At 36.9% G+C, this 17,477-nt stretch overlaps 2 long non-coding RNA genes across 3 annotated transcripts; one reads left to right on the top strand and one right to left on the bottom strand.

Annotated features, from left to right (window-relative positions):
* Positions 1-1,430: 1,430 nt before the first annotated feature.
* On the top strand, positions 1,431-14,201 carry LOC109095937. Of its 2 annotated transcripts, none has more exons than XR_006160557.1 (3): positions 1,431-1,564; positions 12,158-12,212; positions 13,836-14,201. It is a non-coding gene; the product is annotated as an uncharacterized LOC109095937 (long non-coding RNA). The 2 variants fall into 2 exon arrangements; XR_006160560.1 differs by lacking the exon at positions 1,431-1,564 and adding an exon at positions 1,571-5,882.
* LOC122145756 lies at positions 11,823-17,391 on the bottom strand. Its single transcript, XR_006160552.1, has 3 exons — positions 17,135-17,391; positions 13,040-13,204; positions 11,823-12,597 (listed from the first exon to the last, which is right to left on the bottom strand). It is a non-coding gene; the product is annotated as an uncharacterized LOC122145756 (long non-coding RNA).
* Between the last annotated feature and the right edge of the window lie 86 nt (positions 17,392-17,477).

The raw sequence follows: 17,477 nt of genomic DNA, 5'->3' as shown, positions 1-17,477 counted from the left end.
ATGAAAACTTTAACACTTAATTTCAAATTACGTTTGTTACCGTGTGTTTTCAAATGACCAGCAGATATCTAGAACTGTGAAATTAGCTTGCGGCGTAAAAACTTTGCTATTATTATTATTTAATGTGTTGAAAATAGACATTTCAATATAAAATCTTACCCGAATGTTTTTGCACAATTGTAAGTGTAGGTTTTTTAACATGATGGATACCTAAAGAGTTGACCTTTGGTTTAAAAAAAGTTCATTCGCCGTTAAATTTCTAATTGTATTATCCGATTTGTGTGGGTACCACGGTACACAAATGTTCATGTGCTTACTTATTAAGTTGTAACGTCATCTTAAAAACACCCGATAGGTGATAGGGTACGTCAAGTTTTGGGCCAAGGTCAACTCCAGTACACTCAACAGGCCCTACTGTCAAGGCCGATGTCCCCTCGGATAAATAGTATCACTTAAATCTGACTGAAAATCTATTTGTCCCATCAGCAAAATGCTTTGTTTAACTATCAACAACTCTTGACAATAACACTGTCATGAGGACATCTTTGTTCAATATATGATACAACACTTTTTAAGCACGGTACGGATTTCAAATAACATCTGAATTAAATCATGAAGATTGCTTTGTTGAGCTTAATTACATACGATCTAATTGAGTACCGGACTCTTTATTGGCCGTGGAGCGAAGCAGAAAAGCGACAAGCAAAACTCCCTGATGCAACTCTGTTGTAACTGGAGCAATGGTCCGGTTGATTCAGGAGGACACGCATGCATCACTACGTAAAGTAATTGAGTTTACTGCAAAATATATTGTATGCATGCATGTATATATTTAATCTACTTAAATAAAAGAAAACTATTTTAATGTCTTTGTGAATACACCATGGTAACATTAAGGCGTTCCGCCTGAACTTTGTAGAGTAGTATAACTTGATCTCCACCGTGCAATGACAGTACAGATTAAATCTTCCAACAACTCTAAAGGCATGGCAAAATTATGAACGTTGTCAAAACATGACTAAATATATTGTAAAAAGATGTATACAAACACATACACACACATAGAAAAGATATCCGTTTCGCTGTCACTGTGTAAGCTGCTCGAGCTGGTCGCTTTGAGGAAGACTTGCCTGGCACTTCGCGCTTCCTACCCCAGCGAGCGCATATCTAGCCCCGAATGAGTCGAGCTGTGCAGTGAGGGGGGACACGTGATCGCATCTGATCCCGTTGATTTTGTTATAGGGTGGAGGGTCTGGGTTTTGTGTACATAAGGTCGTGTGCTCGATTCTTCTCTCTCTCTCTCTCTCTCTCTCTCTCTCCCTCTCTCTCGTACTCCAAGTGCCACCGCTCCGCCTCCTCTTTTCGCAACATTGACGCAATGTATAAATGCTGGAACAAAAGGACAACTTCCTTGAAGCTTGGCGTAATTGCAATAATAGAGGGCTTCAGTGACATACTGATGGGTCCGGCATTCTACCGGAATATATTTCCCACAGCTTCTCTGTCTCGACGTAGGCTACACGTAAAAGGGATTTGCACTTTCCCAGGTTATTCCAAGCCTGAAGTAAGTATCATAAACCAGCCTTTTCTTTCCCATATCCAGTCTCTCCAGCTCCGCTCGCGCTCCCTTGGTTCATTAGAGGAAATACGACGGAGCGAAGCTTTATTGTGCAGTTGCCATTCACAGTGTGTTATCTATTGTATTGGCTGTGCGATTTAAATGTCTGAGGACGAAAGTTGCTGTGTTGTTTACGATTCATTATCGGGCTTATCTAAAATTCACATATGCATGAGCGGAGGTGGTAAACAACCGCGGGTCGCACATTTGTTATTATTAGGACGGAAAAGAAAGGCGCTAGTTTTTTTAAATTAATGTTTATTTGTGTTTCGTGAAGGGTTTCAACAAAAGGCGATGCACGCGCTCTCGTGGGGGGTGGGATTAAAGTAGAAGTCGCCTAATGTCAATGACACTTTCCACGATTAATTAATTTCGTGCAATCGCTAAGGTTGAATAGCATGACAAAAGAGCGGCTCGAGCGCGTATGCATACACACATCATCGAGCACTAAAAGCTGTAGTGAACGCCAAGCAGTGAAGTGCCGGGTTTTATTATGTTCAACTACGCTGAAGCTGCATTCCGCTTTCATTCCGCCGCTCCAAAATTATACGAGGATGTGGTGTGTGTCTCAAAACCGATATATTCTCACATGTTGCTCATTCTTACAGCTGAGAATAAACAGGCGCGTTCATTTCAGCAACCAAACGATGCCTGCGCTATTGCTGTAAATGCCGATCCGATAGTTTGCGAACAAAGGACCGGGGGAGAATTTCGTGAGGTGGAGGACGACAGTAAAAGAACGGGTTGACTGTTTACAATAATAACAGCATAGCCGTGACGTCGAGTGATAGACAGCGCTCTCAGCCAGAGGAGAAACTTCTGAGGCATCAACAACATTCTAAATTTGGACAGGGGTTACATCATCGAAGTTAACGCTGCTGAGGGGCGGGACTTCCGGTTAGATTTGAGTTCGTACCGCTGAAGCGGCTGCTCTTTCTGTTGTGTCTGTCCATCTGTCTCTGCACAGTCGCCTCCCTTTCACTGTCACAAGCAGAGCAATGCTTAACATTCTATGTTAAAATGTTTTTAGATGCTCGTAAATGGTTAGTAATAATGGCGTTGATGTAGCTATTGTGTGGTCCAAATGATCAAAACGTTTCCGCAACCCAAGCTAACTTAAAAAGAAGTAATGAACTCATATATTATGACTTCAGCTATTCAGAGAGGTTGTTTGCATTGATCAGTTCATTATCTCTGTTAAAACGTGTAATTTTGTGCTGGTACTCTTCATAAAATCCCATAATTATAGACAGTGGTAGGCTAAGTCATATGTTTAGACAGGGTCGATGAAATATCATGTAATGACTCGCTACAAAGTCAAGACAGCTCACTATCACATAAAATCACTACATATAATCACTGAATGAATTTCAGTCTTATGTCATACAACATACTAAATACATGATGCTTTGGATAAAAGCGTCTGCTAAATGACTAAATGTAAATGTAAATGTAATGATGTTAAATTTACTGAAATTGTATTGCCAGTGCACTCCATTATATGGAGTATACATTTTATAGGCTATAATGCCAGAAACTAAATTTCAGATAAAGTGTGTTTCTGCGAGGTGATGTCAAATATTTTAGCAATATAACCTGACCTATTTTAATCTATTTTTTGTTCATACTTTGAGCCTATTCTATATTATATAAGGCATTTAATTAGAGGGTTTTTGTATTGTAAAACCGTGTAATAAGAGACCATTCACTTTAGTAAGATCTCTCCTGCTTTGGGTCACTAATAAATGAACTTAAACCAAACAAACCAGCATGAGTCAGTGGCTGTGTCTTGTTAGGCCGGTCCACTTAACAGGGGTCAAAGGTTGCTGTTTTATTCTCAGACTTGACTTGCAGACATCTATTGGCTTTTGATGGATGTTGTTACTTAAGTGTGTAGGCTCTGGCCTCTGTAAAAGGGGGGGCTGTCCCCTCACATGCTCCCACCCCCTCCCTCATACTAAAGAGATCATGGGTGCAGCTGCCTCAGACAGCTTTGGGGTGGGTTGGGGGTCCGAGACCCTTCAATGAGAGAACAAAACCCTTTCATAAACACACACACTCAAGTTCACCCCTTACAATTGCCCCTATTTTCACACCCCTACAAAAAAAAAAAAAAAAGCTCTGAAGGGCACTGTGTGCACGGCACACGTATTTGTCCTTACTAGTACACAGCTAATTACTAAAATGTTAGGATCATGAATCTGAAAAACAGAAAGGCATGTTTAATTATTATTATTTTTTTATGGTTAGAGTTTATCATCATATATGAGTAATCCAACAGGTCAAGGATTTAATATAAAGGAACTTTATCAGATACTGCATACAACAAAACACAGCTTTTCTACTTTCAGATATCCAACAATTGTAGTCTGCCAAAGCCTACTTTGCTGACTCAGCAAATTTCCAGCTTATTTTTTATTTTACACTGATATCATCTTCAACTCGTAACATTAATTTCCATCAAACTGCTAAATAAAACCACACATCTATTTAAAGACAAGACAGATATATGCTCCACACACCAACAGAAAAATCAAAGAACGAGTTAATCAAATTATCATTCTGTATCTTTCACTGAACGTATTGAATGTAGTTTGCAGCTTTGCAGTGTGTGTCTATTTCAAGAGTTGTTTGAGGTGAAATGTGAAGGCAGAAAGTTTAATTTGATTCAGAGAATCAAACTATGAATAGAGTGTGTAAAACTTCGGTAGGAACCTTGTTGTTACACTTGCATTATGAGATGATGCAGGAGTCATGAAGTCAGAAATTAGTCAGTAGTGATGTGGATAAAATGTGTGAGACGGCCTTAAATATAGGGCTGCATTTGTTGTATGGCTCTATATGTATAAGGGACTTTGAAAGTGTGCATTTGGTTATTATTCATATATGCTCCCAGAAGCGTCATGCTTCATGTATTTGACTGTAATTCATGCTGTATTAGCTCAGCATCTTTTAGCTGATTACACAGCCCTGTAATATGCAATCTAACAATAACAAAGTTGAGGTCCATGATAAAGTTGATTCTGACATCTATTATATACAAATATAAAATGTGGATTATTAGTATCTATTGGCAGCAAGGTGCCATAGGTTTGGTCAGCTTATTAGAGCCTTGATATTGCTGCATATGAATGTTAATAATTAATCACCCAAACTAGAAGAAATGGGTTAAATCTTGTGCTGGTATCTACTACAGAGTATCTGTGTTTGGATAAGTGGGCAGTATTAAGATTTGGGCTTTCAAGTGTGTCACAAAGCAGTTGCTGAGGAAAAACCAGGTCATATCACCCTCTCTTTCTGAGCAGAATGGATATTTTACAGCACCACTGAGACTGAGCTATCAGTTTGCATAGGGCGTATACAGAAGAACACCTTACATGAGTTTCTCTATAGGGAGCTGGAAGGGAAGTAGTCGAGGAAATAGCTTAAATAACAAACATTAGATAGCCAAAGGCTACTTTTTATTTCACGAGGCTGCTTATCTGTCCAGATTTGGGTGCCTCCCCTCAATTGGCAGAGGATTCTTCTCCTTTAAACACATGCACGTCTTTTAACACACAGTTTCACAGAATATTGTAAGATTGTTTCGTGTCCTTTTCAACGGTGATGGAAAAAATGTTTCTTTCAGTAAAATCTTTCTAATCTCCCACCTTCAAAACCGCTCTCCAAGTCCATGTTCCCGGCATGCACACGCGAGCTGGGGGCGGCTCTTACAGATTTGAATGAGGAGAGTCACTTTCGGCGCCATTTTCGAGTGAGCGGCGATAACATCACATCAACGCCGAGCGCGCGCGCAGAGAGGGACAGTGCGCGCGACGCTTCGTCTTAAACATCAGACTTGTTATCTGAATGTGGGAAAAACAGCACGGGCGGACCACGTTTAGAGGGAAAAAACGGCTGGGATCTGGTGTCGACGAGCACAGAAGTGACCAATACGAGCCGATCGAGGAGCCGAAGGAGAAAAGGGGGCTATCGCTCAGCTGCGTAATATGGAAAACATGCGATTTTATAAAAAATAATACATAAAAATAACCCTCGATGCGGGGAAAAATATAGAAAAATTCTGGAAAATACCAGAGGGTCTTAGGATTGGGATTCGGCGCGGCGGTGGTGAAGGTTGTGTCATTTTGGTGCTTTTTCACGTCGCTTTTTGAGCGGGAGTAACGGACGAGCCGCTGGCGCAGATACACGCAGTTCAGTCCGAGTCTGTGCTGCAGCAGACACTGAACTCACATCTTACAGGAGACATCAAGCACTTTAGCCGGTAAGACGTTTGAAACTGTTTATTCGTCGAGCTTGACATAAAATAGGTGACTTATTGTAAATTGTTTTTTTTAGACCACGTTGTCTTGAAGCATTGTTTTTAGGGTAAATACTTTGCGCCATTTATAAGTGCAAGCACGAAAGCCTATACTGATTTTAAAAAAAAAGTTTTTTTTTTTAAATTATTGTAAGATGACGCTGTCACAATGTAACGCTCTTGATTGAGACGTCACAATGTAATATGTTACAATTAGACTGAATGGGCAGCTGTGGTGTTTATGTAACTTATAAAAACTGACACTATTTACACGTGAGGTAGTCTTGTGCTGACGTTACTACTTGGATATTAGAAATCTTCGAGTGTCGTTGTGCTCAGTTGGAATAAAAGTGAAATGTGTTGTGCATCTAGAGCTGGAGGGCAGAGGACGCGTTTGGTCTGCAGGAGAAAAAGAGATTCTTGCTTTTCAGCTTTTCTTGGAAATGTGCATTTGAGTTCAGCAGTATGGTTACAAGCAGGGCAGTTTCACATATTTGTGCAAGTTGATGGATTTACGCACGAGTTTTGCTTCTATTATTAACAAAATAATAATAATAAAAAAAACGTTTATTCTGTCCTGAACTTTAATAGATATCTGATTTTTTTAAAAGTCAGTTACTTGCTACGTTTATTATTAGTTTTCAGTAGCACCACTTACATTTTTTCAGCTTCATTGATGGGTGTCAGAGGCTGTGTTTCCATTTTTGAAACAATAAGTAACTTTTTGTGCAGTTTTTGTATGCAACTGGATGGGAAAGTAAGCATGTCGGATGCAGAATTGCTGAGGTGTGTGTTCCTCTCCTCACATTCAGTCTGTGTTGTGTGTGTGGCATGGAGGGCGTGCTGCACCTGGAGATTCAAAGTTATGACTTTTTTTCCTGCATGGTTTCTAATATTGGTAATTCTTGATACAGTTATGGCATAGGCAAACAAGTCATCAGACAACTTTAACCTAAAGTATACAAGAGATAATTGTTTTAAATATATTTTTAAGTCACACAGACCTTTATTTAAAAAAGAAAAAAAGCCATTGGCATTATTGGTCCACAGCTTGCTTTCTGTAGCTGTTTAAATCAAACAGCTGTAGACAATTGTCAAAAGTGTAATTTTGTTTTGTCAGACTTTAATGTAGTGTAAGTTGTCCACTCACTCTGTAACTATTTTTGAGGCCAAGTGTGACTTAAATAAGAGTCAGAGTTGATATTTCTTTGGTTATTGCTCTACATTGTGTCAGAAGGACAATATTGTTGCCTTGAATGACTTTTGAGTGGATTTTTCTTCACTTAATGCAATGTATTGCAGTTTACCTGAATTATTGGAAAAAATATTAATAGTTCTGAAAAGTTTTTAAAATAAACTTTTATATTTAAGCAGTTATCATTTTCTTATGTAGAGCAGTAGTGGACTTTTTATTGCAAATTAATATATCAGTGTTTTAATGTAGGCCTAGTCATTCAAAGTTGCAGTGTAAAAGCTTGCTCACCAATCATAAACATGTTTTCACAAAAAAAAAAAAATAGTGGGCACAAATCATGGGAATTCCTCATATCTGTTAGTATCTGTACATAATTATATAAATATGATTACTATGTAAAGTCTTTATAATTATAGTATGATTTTACTGTGGATTTTATTGTAAAACTGGTAATTGTTACTTATTAAAATTGGCTACTTACATATTCAACACATTGTACACACACACATTCACTCAAAACTTTCATTTATTAAAAATTAATTAAAAAATGACAGTTGAACATATATCTTTTAATATAAAGCAACAGTAATATTTTAACACAGTGATAAGGCTTCCAGTCAGCTAGAAAAGGAATATAAGGAATGTATAAAACAGATATTGTCATGGTGACATGCCTCAATTACTGCTTGTCCAGCCACAACAACTATTCAGTCTCTTCATTCACGTCCTATACAAAGAAATAAATATGAGTAATTATTTGTAAATAAAAACATACAAAAAACCCCCCAAAACAAAATACAATAACTTGCAGATTTTGCACAGATATTTCATTGTCACACTTGTAGCTTGTCTGTGTGAGGAGGATTAAAAATACTTTCCCTGCCGTGTGTGTGTGTGTGTGTGTGTGTGTGTGTGTGTGTGTGTGTGTGTGTGTGTGTGTGAGTGTATTTATATTTTCATGTCAGTGTGTAATTGTGGTTGAGGTGATCCCTTAGTGGTCTTTTGTGAACGAGGCTGGACATTATGACGATGACCCACTTCGACCACTTTACATAGAGTTTGTCTTCAGGTTAGGACTAATGTTTACAGCATTATACGGGGCTTGTGTTTCTTTGATATCAACCACTCGAGATGTTGGCTGATGTGTGTTAAAGTACGATGGACAATGACACAAGCATGCCAACAAGGCCTAAATTAATGCACATTCTCAGCCAGCCACTCAGTTTGAAATATTAATGTATTTAGTTTTATTTTTACAAGCAGAACAGAGTTTGGGACAGTCCTATATTTATTTAGTTAATTTACAGACAAGGTGTTCAATAACAAGAGGTGACTTCTCACAAGAAAAAAAGTAACATTCCACACAATTTTTTTTTTTAGCACTTTTAGATCCTGATTTTAATTTTAATTAGCATTCACTAATATTAAAAAATATCCTCAAGGCCAAAGATTGTATTGTTATAAGTAATTTTATTAAAAGCAGATAGTTACATATTATCAACAATGTTATATTTTGTAAAACACTCTTCCTACACTTTTCTACTTGAATCTACCCTTTCAAGGTCCAGCTGCATTTTCACACTGTTACAACAAATTTGCTACAAAGAAGAAATTTTCCAAATTTTGCTAACCTTTGATCTTAGTGGGCGTTAGCTTGTTCTCTCGTGTCTCTGTGACCGTGACACTCATCACAATCATAATAGTTAATTATGACTTGTACTAGTTCATTATGATGTGTATTGCAAGTGTCATTCCCACTATATAATATTATAATACACACTTGTAACCTCTTGGCCCAAATCCAAATGGAAGCCCTCATATATGTGTGATCTGTAGTAGCTGTGTGTGTCACATACAGCAAAGACCACTGACCCTGTTGGTCCCTGTTATATGCCCAGTGTTTAATGCATTTTGTGCCTTATTTTAATGGTTATGTAATATTGCATTTGACTCAGCTCCCCGTCCCACACCATATGAAAAACTCTGTACATGCAGGGCCTGTGACTTATCTTGATGATTTTTCTCTAATCAGTATTTGTTCCTCTTAATTTGGATGCCAAAAAAATGAAGAAAAAAATATATATATATATAGATAGATATATATATATATGTATATGTATATGTATATGTATATGTATATGTATGTGTGTGGTGGAACAGCTTTGTCTATGGGCTTACACTCAAGTGGAGGTTTTTTAAACCTTAGCAATAAGATAATGCCCTATGTCTTACACCCTGAATAGCATTTAGTATACTGTGTGAAAAAAAAAATATATATATATATATTGTTCATTGTTTTTGTGCTGCGCATGAATTGAGGCACCATCATGGGTTATATTATCCATGTTGATTCTGAACTGAATAATATTGTGGAATTTCAAATAGTGTGATGATATTGACTTCAATGGCACCACATTTTCATCTTTTTAGTAGCAGCAGCTCCTGTAGATAATATAACAGGCCTGTACTGTTCTAGCTAATTTTTATATCAGTGTCTCTTTGCTTTAAACATAATTGTAAATATTGTATTGTGACTTTGAATTAAATGCGATAGCAGAACTGGTCCCAAAATGAGTTCGAGGTTTCTGCTGTGTTTTTCCCCCCTCTTTGTGTTAGTTCACTTCAACGTGCCTCTTGCCACAAAGTTAAAGAAAGGCCTTTAGGATTCAAAGAAGTTGGTTGATGTAGTTTCAAGTAGTAGCTTGAAGGGAAAAAATAAGAAGAGTCACTTGGCTGTGTTATTATCATGAAACCTGAATGTCAGTAACATTTGGGGCGGGGGCTTTTGATTTCATAACCTCACTTGCTAGTAAACCGATCGGCATGAAACATAATTTTCGGGCCTAACTCAGGCCTCAGTTGCGTGTGTGTTTGTTTGCCCAGCAAGATCACAGGACTCTCGATTCTTGGTGGGTGTGTATCTGTGTGTGTCCTTTTGTAAATGATCATTAAGATGCAAAACACAGAAATGAAAATCTTGATCTGAGTGTCAATTACAAAGCTATCTGCTAAGAGGAACACAGCGCCAGTCGAGCTGTCTGATGCCAAACAGCAGAGCTCTTCATTGTAAGCTCTTCTTAGTACTACATGTGCTGCCAGGGGCTGCCCCTATCTGACGTTACCAAGGCAAATGCACTTGTTATGGGGACTGGCGCTGTTGTCAAGGTATTAGGCCAGTGAAACCGCCACCCCCACCCCCACCACCCACTCCTTCCAGTTAAAGTGCTTGAAGTGTTTTTGCGACGTTAGTTCATTCAATATGAAACAACTTGTATATTGCGTTTGTAGTGTACTGTGATGTTTCATGTACAAAGTCAATATAAAATAATCTGAAGCTTTACTGTACATCTAAGCACACTTTGTAAAGAAATACAAATGAACCTTGCAAAATAAATAATAATAATAATAAAACAGTGGCACTAATTGAAAATCAGAAATGCGGTGCCTTTTAAGACTGCCCAAATAATATAACAGTAACATCTTATAAACTGTGTATTGAAGAATAAATGGTGGATTAAAAATATTTAGTTCATCAATATAGCATCCCCTTTTTGATATTTACAGTGTTAATATTATATTTTGTGTATAGCTCCAAGTTTCCAGTTCTTTGTTTTGAAATCTATTAGCAAATAATTTTTATTTACACTATTTATACTTATTTTTTATTAATTTATGAAATATTGTGTTTTCTAGTATTTCAAGTACAGATGTTTTCAAGAGTACACTGATTATGCACAAAGATTATTATTATTTAATTTTTTATTTTTTTTTGTCAATAGTGTGTTGAGTGGGATTAAAAATGACAAATTTGGTTTCTTTAGTTCCAGGATTGTTTTATTTTGTCCCATTGGGCAGATCTTGTGTGTTTAAATGTGCTTTCACACACACTCGTGTGCTCTCGTGCCCCCTTTGCTTGTTACTCTTGTAAAAGCAAGTGAAATTATGGGAGCAGCTTCCCCTTTCTGTGGTAGGAAGTGAATGTTTCTCTGCTAACTTCTGGCATACGAAGGTACAGGGAAGAACACATTTAGCTGCAGTCTCGTAAAAATACACTAATCAGATTTACCCCTTCACATCACCAGAGTGTCATTTTGGTTAGCAAACAAACTATTGGTAATTCATACACAACTATTATTTTATTAACTATTGTTTATTTAGTTTTTTTGTTTTGTTTATGTACACGTGTGCACTGAAGTGTAACATTCAATGTATATTACTTGAATGCAAAAAAATAACTAAATAAATTTTGATGGGCTTCTATGTTGTTGAATTCATTGTCCCTTCTAGGTTTTATTACCCCATTATATTCAGTCACTGTGAGTCAGTAAATACTGAAACAATACATTTCATGAAAACCATCACTGAGTTTTATGTCTTTATGAATTTGCTATTTGCTATTAGCATAGGACTGTAGAAAGTCACAATTTTATAATTTTAAAATTATTTGTTGGTGTAAAATCATTTTAGTTTGATGTTGCTCAGTTATTAGGCTGAAATGATGAATCATCTTTTTTTTTTTGTAGCATTACATTACATTGTTGCCTTAAAGTTAAGTATTAGTACTACTGCTTAAAATTACATTTATGTTGTGGGCATTATTAAAATGTACTTTGTGGTGTTTGTCCTTTGGTTTGATTTTATTGTCCTTTGTATTTGTATTTTTATTTGACAAGTGTGTTTTTTTTTGTTGTTGTTTTTTTTTATATATATATATATATTATCACACATTTTGTAATTTTTAGAAAACACCTCTCCGTGGTCTTATTTGTTGGGGGTGGGTTTCCTTTCTTACACACACACACAGTCACAAACCATGACACATAAGGATTTATCTCCAAGAAGATTATGCAGCATTCATTTAAATATTTAACATAATGTACAAGTGAAAGAGAACTACACGTCAAAAAATAAAAAAAAATAAAAACACTGCATGCTATGTGAATGGTGTACTTTTGTATTTTTTTATGTACCTTTAATTATGTTAAGGAACATAAAAGCCAGAATTTGTGCTTCATAAATATCCCTTTAATTTTGTTTTCTCCAGGAAAGGAATGTAGAGCACACGGCATGACACTGAGCTGTGACACAGTCAAATAACTGTAAGTACACCACTAAGTGTAACCATGTGTAAGTGAACCATTTTAACTATATAGCTTATAAGAAGCATGGTTCAGTTGAATTATTTTTTGAAATTTGAAAAATACCATAAAGTATAAAGAAAAACAAAAAAATGTTCTATGTTCTCATGAAGTGCCTAAAAAATAGAAAACAACAAGGGAAAGACATACAGACAGAGCAAACAACATAAGTAAATATTATAATGTAGGAGGTTTCAGGCTTTTGTCAGGGAACACTTTTTTTTTTTTCTTTTCCCAGAGGTCCATGGGGCTCTTTTCATAACCTGTAATTTTACCCTTATAGACAGCAGATGCTTCCCTGTCCTCTTGCTTGTGTTACACCAAAAGTTTGTCACTATTGGATCACCTGGTAAAAAAGCACGTGTGCGTTTACTGAATGGAACAGAAACCTGGGGGTTTACATCAGAAATAGAACATGATTAATATTGAAAGTTAGTCATGCGTGAAATTATCGTTATTAGCGTGATTACTTTGCAAACATCATGTAAATTATTTCTTACACTCCTACATAACAGTCATTTCAAAGATAGTTTTAGACACAACTGTATGAAACCTTGTTATTTAGCTTACTCATATGGCTCTTTAAAAATGCATGTCTTGACTGATCTGAATTACCTCAATGAATCTATTTGCAAATCTTATATTGAATATGAAAATAATTTTAGGAAAATACGATTCAGTTCATATGTTTTAACAGTTGCTGGTTTTATAAGGTTTCCTGCCTTTGTCAAATTCCTCTAAATATCGGTTTGGGTACAGTTAACATTATAATCACAGTGCACACTTACCTGGTAATAGTGATTTCATCAGTGAGAGACAAGCAGGTCGTGTAAGCACAGCGTGAATATGTTTTTCTCAGAACAGGTACCAAATTACCACAACTGACCAGAGAGTTAAAAGTATGCACAAAGATTTTGAGCACTGTGTACTTCTCCAGAAAAGTCCACCCGTCACTGTGGAATAGAAATGTGCTGTTAAAAATAGAAGACAGTTTAAAAAAAAAAAAAAAAAAAAAAAAAAAAAAAGAGTTAAGGTCATATAATGAGTGTAAGGTGCACAATGTAACATTATAAAACATTTCTGAAAATAAACATTTTATATCTTTAAAAACTGAGATGTTCACTTAATTTTGGCATTTGTGGACTGCTTTTCATGATGTAACAGACTTTAAAAATCAAAAACAATGCATTTGACCTTGAAACTGGACATGAGCAGCTGCCAATTTTTTGTGGTTGCCATTTGAAACAAAAACAAAATAATTATCTTTACTTGACTCCTAAAATCTTTTAAGATAAATGCATTTTCACTTTTTCTTCATACATGATTATATCAGTTATCTATGTCCTGCTGCATTTGCATAGCAAAACCAAAAGTGAGAAATAAGTCCACAAGCCTCAGAAAGTCTGACGTTTTAATCAAAACTGCCGCTTGGTATTTTATCTCTATTTTTGATTGTAGATTGTAACGTCCTCAACAAGTTACTTGTTTTTTGTCCTCGATGTCATTTTGACAAAATGTCATTAGAGCTTTTAGATATACTGACGCTTATAACTCATCGTCTTGTTATTGATCCTGTGTTTTCAGGTTGCGAAACGAGGAGCGTGTATGTGCGGCTGTGTGGGCGCGCGCCTCGCGTGAGTGCGTGTGCGCGCGCTCTGTGCGGGGCCTGTCGGTACTGTAGCAGCACAGAATGGTTTGTGAGTTATAACGGGGGTGCAGGCCGTACTGTGCTGCGGCAAGAACGACAGGACAGACGTGCACTTCAGATTCAGACGGGTGAAAAGACAGAAGAGAAAGGTCTAGTAGGCGAAGACAACAACAGCAGCAAGACTACGTGTGCCTGCGAGCCTCCTGAACTTGGCCGTGTGACTGACTGACTGACTGACTGGCCGCCTGGCTGTAGCAGCACGTAAATATTGGAGTCAAAGCACTAGCGAATCCTCCAGTATTGACCGTCGACTTTGAACTGCGAAATTTTTTCGGAGTTAGGCGGGAGCAGGTAACGGTCGGATTGTGCTTGTACGTCCTTTTGCGGGCGGCCTGTCTGCTCTCTCGGGATTCCTCATCAGGTTCCTGTTTCCAACTCCACAAGCAGATTTTTTATTTTTATAATCGCCTGACTGAAAATAACATGGCTACTGTCCTTAAATGCCGGTGTTTCTACTGAACGCTTTTCACGTGATGCTGAATTCGCAGGTCAGAGTTCACCAAACTTGAACGCAGTTTTTTCGCACATTCGCATACGTATGAATGAAATGTGTCTGATCTGAGAACCGTTGACATGAAATGTGATAAAACAAAATAAAACCAATATATATATTTTCTTAAAAAAATTAAAAAAAATATATAAAATAAAACATCAAATAAGCCGTTTATGTAATTTGTTTAAATGAATTTAAACAATTTATGTACATGCAAAAATGCAATAAAGTAAAATAAAAAAACAAACATTAAAATCAGCGATTGCATCAAGGCAAATTAATTTTACAGAGTCAGGTTATGAGCGAACTCTGCAGTTTCTGCCCAATACATAACTCTACCACATTCATTTCTCACACCAAACTCTAATAAAAATATCTAGACTATAATGAGCAGTTGCTGTTTACTATTAAAGCACATCGTAGAAAACAGTTATAAAATGTCTCGTATTACAGTGTTGAGCATCATCATATCAGTAATGTACCTTCCATCTTTATTTACACATTTTGAATTACGCAGCATCGCCATCTTCTGGGAAACTTTAAATGGTTTGAAGTTTTCAGATCGCCCCCGTTTCTTTTAGGTTAATATTAAGGGTAGGGGTGCTGACAGAAACTCTTCTAGATCGGCTCATTTTGGTACTTTTCGCTGTTTGCTTTGATTATCGCGTCTCTTGCCCTTGGTAGGGGTCGTTAATATCAAGTATATTTACACTCTCTCTGCTGATACTAATGAAACCATCCTTCAAATCGTGTCCAGCCTCAGGCCAAGACTAAGAAAATGTTGCGTTCATCTGGATCAATTGTACAAAAATCTGTCAAATAAGCGAATGAAAGATAAAAATGCGAATCTATATAAAACTTTTAAGGGCGCTTCGACTTGAAACACTGAGTTGGCCTTGTTGCCTCAAGGGATAGCCTACGAATGACCAAAAATAACTGAGACAAACCTAAATTTTAGCTCAAATTTAATTGATTTGATTCTGAAGTTACTAACTGAAGTTACTAACTTACAATATCTAGCCACACCCTGATTCGCTTTTGAATTAACCTGAACCTGAACTTAAATGACAGAACTCAAGAATGGACATGAAGGCGACGAGTCATGTTTTGGGTCGTTCAGTAAAAGCAGATTTTCTTGCCTTAATAATGAAAAATAATAATTTATTAAAAGAAACTCTGATTATCTTGAATGACGAAGCGCAGCGCCGGGACACACGTTTCTGATGGCAGTTGTTCTCACTCCCAAAAAAATAAATAAGTAAAAAAGGAACATGACAGTAAATGTGGTTGAACTCAGCCTCAGAATAACTAAAAATAAATAAACATATAAATACGTGCAACTGGCCATTAACTAATTTAAGTTGAGCATTTACTCAATATCCGCTTGACACTTTCATAGTGAATATCTGTCAGTAGAAAGACCTTAATTGTATTAGTATTTGTATACTCTGACTACACGTACCATTAATTACTAAAACTGCTCTGAAAAGCTGCACTGATTGTCCTTAATGGTTATTGATTGTATTTAAACATAATAATAATAAAAAAAACACTTTTTAGATTTTCAGTGTAGGATGCCGTAAAAATCGCCGGAGGTGGCTTCTGTACAAGGAAAAACGTTATTGGTGTGGACTAGAGCTATGCACTATGACTCTTACTGTTCAGGGTAGAACATAGGCTACATAAAACGTAAATTTTGTGTCATTTTGATTGGTAAATTAAGATTATGTAACACACTGTTGTTGTTTTGAATATCGTGAAACTTTGGTTTAAAAAAGGTTTGGTACCACTGGTATTCTTGGATTTGTTGTTTTCTACAGAATCTGAATATAAAATGATTCGTTATAACAATAAACCAAAGCCGAAACTAGGTGCCCTAGCTTGACCGATTATGAGTGCTTCGATATCATATCCACCTCTGCATCGTATTACGTAATAAAACGTGTGTTTAAAAGCAGGTACATGTGAAATAAATTATACTGTCGAATGACATGCATGACGACATAATTAGCGAACCGAGAAAACAGAGCCGAAACCACGTCACTTTCTGTTGCTCTCACTTCACTCCCTTCTCACGTCACTGAGGTTATTCCTTCCCTAAACTCATCTAGAGCTTAAATACTGTACTTATGAATTCGCACTGAACACTTCCTGACGCGGAAACTCATAGTGCACCCAAAAGGGCTGCATAACGGGGGTTTTTTTTTCGTACTGAATAGAGACTGTATAAGCTATTCTTGGCAGGTAAGGCGAGATCATAGCCGGTAATTGCCACAGAAACATCATCAGGAGTGTCAGAGCTGAGCAACGCGCAGGTTAGTGGTGGAATCTGATTGGGCAGTTCTGAAAATAACGGTTTTGTTATCATTCGAAAGACTAGAGGCGAGCAGAGAAGTGCATTCAGCATCTCGTCGTTGTTTCTAAACTAATTTAAACAGCAAACAGACATCGCTATATAACATCACCTCATTTGTGATTTTGATTTCAAAATCAAAACATGGCGAACCCGGTAAAGTTAGTGTAAGTCTGTACAAAAGTAGTAAATATAAACGTTCTCTCGCCATTACAAGACAGCGTCTATTTATGAATTATTAAACTAGCTTAAGCTAAATCAGAATATAGGATATAAAATATATATATAATGTCGACAGGAAGAACATAATGAGACACTGTCTACTTTACCTTCTTTTCGTCCATTTACCTCGACCTCTGCTTACTAGTCACCCCAAAGGACAAGAAGGTGATGTCAGTCGAAATATATATATATATATATATATATATATATATATATATATATATATTTACAACAACGCGATAATCCTGTGAAAAGTAGGGATGTTGGGTAAAACAGTTCCTCCGCAGAACTGCGAACACAATCACGCGCTCTTTTATTGGATAGAAACCGCGCGCGCCAGTAACCAGGGCACTCAGAAAACGCAATCATGGCGCTTGTTGCTGTGCAGATTTCAACACCAGCAAACTTCAAAAACGACAACAGTTAATATCGAAGTGACGCATTACTAGT

The sequence above is a fragment of the Cyprinus carpio genome, chromosome A1, assembly GCF_018340385.1.
Source record: "Cyprinus carpio isolate SPL01 chromosome A1, ASM1834038v1, whole genome shotgun sequence".
Lineage (NCBI taxonomy): Eukaryota > Metazoa > Chordata > Actinopteri > Cypriniformes > Cyprinidae > Cyprinus > Cyprinus carpio.
This window is presented reverse-complemented; position numbering and strand designations above follow the sequence as displayed.